Raw genomic sequence first — 6254 nt, 5'->3', positions numbered from 1 at the left:
TTTTTTTTTATTACATGAAACAGAGAAATTGAGAAAAGAGGAGGAAGATAAAGAGGGAGAGAGAAAGATTCCTGCAGACTTGCAGGTGGGGAGTTGGGGCTTGTACATGGTAGTGTGTGTTCAACCAAGTGAGAAATATATATATATAATATTTATATATATATTTAAAGCCTAATCTTTTTTTTTTTTTTTTTTGCCTCCAGGGTTATTACTGGAGTTTGGTGCATGCACCATGAATCCACTGCTCCTGAAAGCGATTTTTTTTCATTTTTTTTAATTGGGGAATTAATGTTTTACATTCAACAGTAAATACAATAGTTTGTACATGCTTAACATTCCCCAGTTTCCCATATAACAATACAACCCCCACTAGGTCCTCTGAATCCTTCTTGGACCTGTATTTTCCCCACCCACCCACACCCACCCCAGAGTCTTTTACTTTGGTGAGATATGCCAATTCCATTTCAGGTTCTACTTGTGTTTTCTTTTCTGATCTTGTTTTTCAACTTCGGCCTGAGAGTGAGATAGATCATCCCATATTCATCCTTCTGTTTCTGACTTATTTCACTCAACATGATTTTTTCAAGGTCCATCTAAGATCGGCTGAAAACGGTGAAGTTACCATTTTTTACAGATGAGTAGTATTCCATTGTGTATATATACCACAACTTGCTCAGCCACTCATCTGTTGTTGGACACCTGGGTTTGAAAGCCATTTTTTTTCCCTTTTTGTTGTCCTTGTTTTATCTTTGTTGTGGTTATTATTATTGTTGTTATTGATGTGATTGTTGTTGGAAATGACATAGAGAAATGGAGAGAGGAAGGGAAGGCAGAGGGGGAAAGAAAGAAAGACACCTACAGACCTGTTTTACTGCTTGTGAAGCGACCTCCTTGAGATGGGGAGCTGGGGGATCCAGTGGGATCCTTACGCTGGTCATTGTGCTACAGCCATGTGCGCTTAACCTGCTGCGCTACACCCGACCCCTGCAAATATTCTTAAATTAGGTGGGCATTAAAATATTAAGACAGGGTGTTGGGTGGTAGCGCAGCGAGTTAAGCTCACGTGGCGGGAAGCAAGGACTGGTGTAAAGATCCCGGTTCAAGGCCCGGGCTCCCCACCTGCAGGGGAGTCGCTTCACTAGCAGTGAAGCAGGTCTGCAGGTGTCTTTCTCTCCCCTCTGTCTTCCCCTCCCTTCTCCATTTCTCTCTGTCCTATCCACAACAATGACATAAATAACAACAATAATAACCACAACAATAAAATAACAAGGTCAACAAAAGGGAATAAAAAATAATAAATAAAATAAAATATTAAGACAGGGACTGGGGTGGATAACTGATAGTTCAGCATATTTCATGTGTGAGGCTCAGGGTTTAATCTTGGTAACCATAATAACAAAGAGAATAAAAGAGCAGTGCTCTGCTATTTCTCTGTTGCTGCCTCTCTCTCTGTTTGTCTCTGTCTCTCACACACACACACAAACACACTCAGTTACCACGTGGAAGGACCTGGTCTGAAGCCCCTGGTTCCCACCTGTGGGGAAGAAACTTCAGGAGTGGTAAAACACGGTTGCAGGTGTCTCTCTTATTCTTTTTCAACTCTCTACCCCCTTCCATCTCAGTTTCTCTCTGTCTCTATCCAATAAATGAATAAAGATAAATAAAAATATATAGAAGACAAATAAAATATATTTAAAAATATTTGGTTTATATATTCAGGTCATATTTTGAGAGGAATAGCTTATCTGATAAGCAGTGTTTTCATATGCATCTGTTAAATACATATTAAGGGTGCCCAATAAATTTTAGTAGATTACTACTACTTTCTCTAACATTAAACATTGTCTAGAAACATGAAAGCAGGCCAATTTTAAAGGAGTTTCAGAGAAGTGAAAAAAACTTAATGGAGTTTATTATACCCCTTTTCATATACATCAACAATGGATGCCATTTAAAATAAGTTAGAAAGGTATCACTGGAAGCATTTCCACTCAGATCAGGTACTAGACAGGGCTGCCCACTATCACCATTACTATTCAACCTAGTGTTGGAAGTTCTTGCCATAGCAATCAGGCAGGAGCAAGGAATTAAAGGGATACAGATTGGAAGAGAAGAAGTCAAACTCTCCCTATTTGCAGATGACATGATAGTATACATGGAAAAACCTAAGGAATCCAGCAAGAAGCTTTTGGAAATCATCAGGCAATACAGTAAGGTGTCAGGCCACAAAATTAACATTCAAAAGTCAGTGGCATTCCTCTATGCAAACACTAAGCCAGAAATCAATTCCTTTTACCATAGCAACAAAACCAATAAAATATCTAGGAGTAAACCTAACCAAAGAAGTGAAAGACTTGTATACTGAAAATTATGAGTCACTGTACTCAAGGAAATTGAAAAAGACACAAAGAAGTGGAAAGATATTCCATGTTCATGGGTTGGTAGAATTAACATCATCAAAATGAATATACTACCCAGAGCCATCTACAAATTTAATGCTATCCCCATCAAGATCCCAAGCACATTTTTTAGGAGAATAGAACAAATGCTACAAATGTTTATCTGGAACCAGAAAAGACCTAGAATTGCCAAAACAATCTTGAGAAAAAAGAACAGAACTGGAGGCATCACACTCCCAGATCTCAAATTGCATTATAGGGCCATTGTCATCAAAACTGCTTGGTACTGGAACATGAATAGACTCACTGACCAGTGGAATAGAATTGAGAGCCCAGAAGTGAGCCCCCACACCTATGGACATCTGATCTTTGACAAAGGGGCTCAGACTATTAAATGGGGAAAGCAGAGTCTCTTCAACGAAACAATGGGCGAAACTGAACCACTGTATTTCACCAAATACAAAAGTAAATTCCAAGTGGATCAAGGACTTGGATGTTAGATAGACCACAAACTATCAGATACTTAGAAGAAAATATTGGCAGAACTCTTTTCCGCATAAATTTCAAAGATATCTTCAATGAAACGAATCCAACTACAAAGAAGACTAAGGCAAGTATAAACCTATGGGACTACATCAAATTAAAAAGCTTCTGCACAGCAAAATAAACCACTACCCAAACCAAGAGACCCCTCACAGAATGGGAGAAGATCTTTACATGCCATACATCAGACAAGAGTTTAATAACCAACATATATAAAGAGCTTGACAAACTCAACAAGACAACAAATAACCCCATCCAAAAATGGGGGGAGGACATGGACAGAATATTCACCACAGAAGAGATACAAAAGGCTGAGAAACACATGGAAAAATGCTCCAAGTCTCTGATTATCAGAGAAATGCAAATAAAGACTACAATGAGATACCATTTCACTCCTGTGAGAATATCATACATCATAAAAGGTAACAGCAGCAAATGCTGGAGAGGGTGTGGGGTCAAAGGAACCCTCCTACACTGCTGGTGGGAATGTCAATTGGTCCAGCCTCTGTGAAGAACAGTCTGGAGAACTCTCAGAAGGCTAGAAATGGACCTACCCTATGATCCTGCAATTCCTCTCCTGGGGATATGTCCAAAGGAACCCAACATATCCATCCAAAAAGATCTGTGTACACATATGTTCTTGGCAGCACAATTTGTAATAGCCAAAACTTGTAAGCAACCCAGGTGTCCAACAGCAGATGAGTGGCTGAGCAAGTTGTGGTATATATACACAATGGAATACTACTCAGCTGTAAAAAATGGTGACTTCACCGTTTCAGCCGATCTTAGATGGACCTTGAAAAAATCATGTTGAGTGAAATAAGTCAGAAACAGAAGGATGAATATGGGATGATCTCACTCTCAGGCTGAAGCTGAAAAACAAGATCAGAAAAGAAAACACAAGTAGAACCTGAAATGGAATTGGCTCTGGGGTGGGTGTGGGTGGGTGGGGAAAATACAGGTCCAAGAAGGATTCAGAGGACCTAGTGGGGGTTGTATTGTTATATGGGAATCTGAGGAATGTTATGCATGTACAAACTATTGTACTTATTGTTGAATGTAAAACATTAATTCCCCAATAAAAAAATAGTACTAAAAAAAAAAAAAAAAGAAAGGTATCAGGCAGGGGTAGATAGCATAATGGTTATGCAAAGAGTCTCTCATACCTAAGGCTCCGAAGCCCCAGGTTCAATCCACCGCACCACAATAAGCCAGAGCTGTGCGGTGCTCTGGTGTTTCTGTGTCTTTCTTTCTCTGCATCTCTCTTAAAAACAAAATAAATAAAATAATTTTTAAAAAAGGTATAAAGAAACAATCTACCTATTAGGGAACATTTTTTAACATTTAACATATTTTATATTCCAGTCCTTTTCACTGAAAAAAAAATGTTGATCTAGTAAGTCCGACTCAAAAAATAACATTTCTTTTTCTGCTCTCACTTTTATTTTATTTTTTTCCATTTTGCCTCCAGGTTTATCACTGGTGCTCAGTGCCCGCACTATGAATTCACTGCTTCTGGTAGCCATTTTATTGGATAGGACAGAGAGAAATTGAGACAGAAGGGGGAGGGAGGTAAGGAGAGAGAAAAACAAACATCTGCAGGCCTGTTGCATCACTTGTGAAGAGTCCCCCATGCAGGTGGGGTTGAATGCGGGTCATGTGCTTAGTAGTATGTGAGCTTAACTGGGTTCACTGTAGCCTGGCCCCCTCCTTTCACTTTTTTTTGCCTCCAGGGTTATCACTGAGGCTCGCAGTACCTGCACTACGAATCCACTGCTCCTGGAGGCTATTTCCTTTTCCCCTTTTGTTGCCCTTGTTGTTTATCAGTTATTGTTGTTGTTATTGCTGTCGTTGTTGTTGGATAGGACACAGAGAAATCAAGAAAGGAGGGGAAGACAGAGAGGGGGAGAGAAAGATAGACACCTGCAGACTGGCTTCACTACCTGTGAAGCGACACCCCCCCTGCAGGTGGGGATTGCGCTTCACCACATGCGCTTAACCCGCTATGCTACCGCCCGACCCCCCCTTTACTTTTATTGTTATAATGAGTAAGTAATATCTGACATTTTGAGCATTTATTAGTCAGATATAAAGCTTAAAACACTTTGCCTAAGACAATGATCCATCCTTCCTAATATTTTCCATTTAGATTAACCTCATGAGACCAAGTGATTTGATTCACACACTGTCATAATCCCTCATTAAGTCATTAATCAAGAGTAAGTTTTATGTCAGTAGCAAAATTGTCTACCCTAATGTCTACCACACTGCTTATACCGAAAATAGTGCTCGGCATAAAGTATGTGCTAAGGAAAGCTTTATAAGTAAAGTTAATAGTAAATAAATAGATAAATAAAGTTAATAATTGTGTTGCAAGTGTACAAGCTTACGAAGGTTACATAGGTTCCTAGTTTTTTTTATTCAAGAGAATTAGATGGCATAAAAAAGAAGAGAATTAATCAACCAATAATGAATCATAATTCTAGAGGGAATTTCATATTTGGATTTCAAAGTCCAATCTATTTGGTTTTATTACTGTTGAGACTTGTCTTTTGTCTACCATAGTATGTTAAGTCAAATTCAAGCCAAACAGAATTCCCATTTACTATTAAATTACTGAGCTGAAAAAAAAAAAAACAGAGAAAAAATAAAACAAAAAAACTTGCTGAACAATAGGGACATCTGCTGGTTAAAATGTAAGACTTTTATCATAAGCATTAGCATCCAGAATATGATATGAAACAGCAGAACTTACCACTTAGTATTTGAAATAATCATCCTATCATCAGTATTTAATCACTGCTGGAATTCATAAAAGTATTATTAAAAAACCTGGAGCCCAACAATTAATCATAACCAACAAAGGCAGCAAATATCCCAACTGTGCTATAATTTTCTTTATATTCTATTAGTGTTTTATTATTGATTTACAAACTTATGGGATAACGGGTATAATCCCACACCATCCCAAACACCCAATTTCTTTTTCTTTCTTTTTTTTTTTTTGTTTTACCAGAGCACTGCTCAGCTCTGGCTTATAGCTCTTCTTCTAGCGTTTGCCCTTCTTCCGTAGCCAGTCAACAGGTCAGGTTGAAAGCTATCAGGAGCTGCTTGTTGCTGGCTTTGAAAGTGACTGGGATCCATGTGGATTCAGTCGGCTAGGAAGGATCGTCAGTTTCCCCAATGAATGGGTACTCACAGGATGCACCACGATGCAGGGGATTGAACCTGGGACTTTGGAGCCTCAGGCATGAGAGTCTCTTTGCATGACTATTATGCCAAAAACCCAATTTCTGTATCCCTATTCTCTGC

The sequence above is a fragment of the Erinaceus europaeus genome, chromosome 8 (genome assembly GCF_950295315.1).
Source record: "Erinaceus europaeus chromosome 8, mEriEur2.1, whole genome shotgun sequence".
NCBI lineage: Eukaryota > Metazoa > Chordata > Mammalia > Eulipotyphla > Erinaceidae > Erinaceus > Erinaceus europaeus.
The sequence above is the reverse complement of the archived record's forward strand: the minus strand, read 5'-3'. Positions refer to the sequence as shown.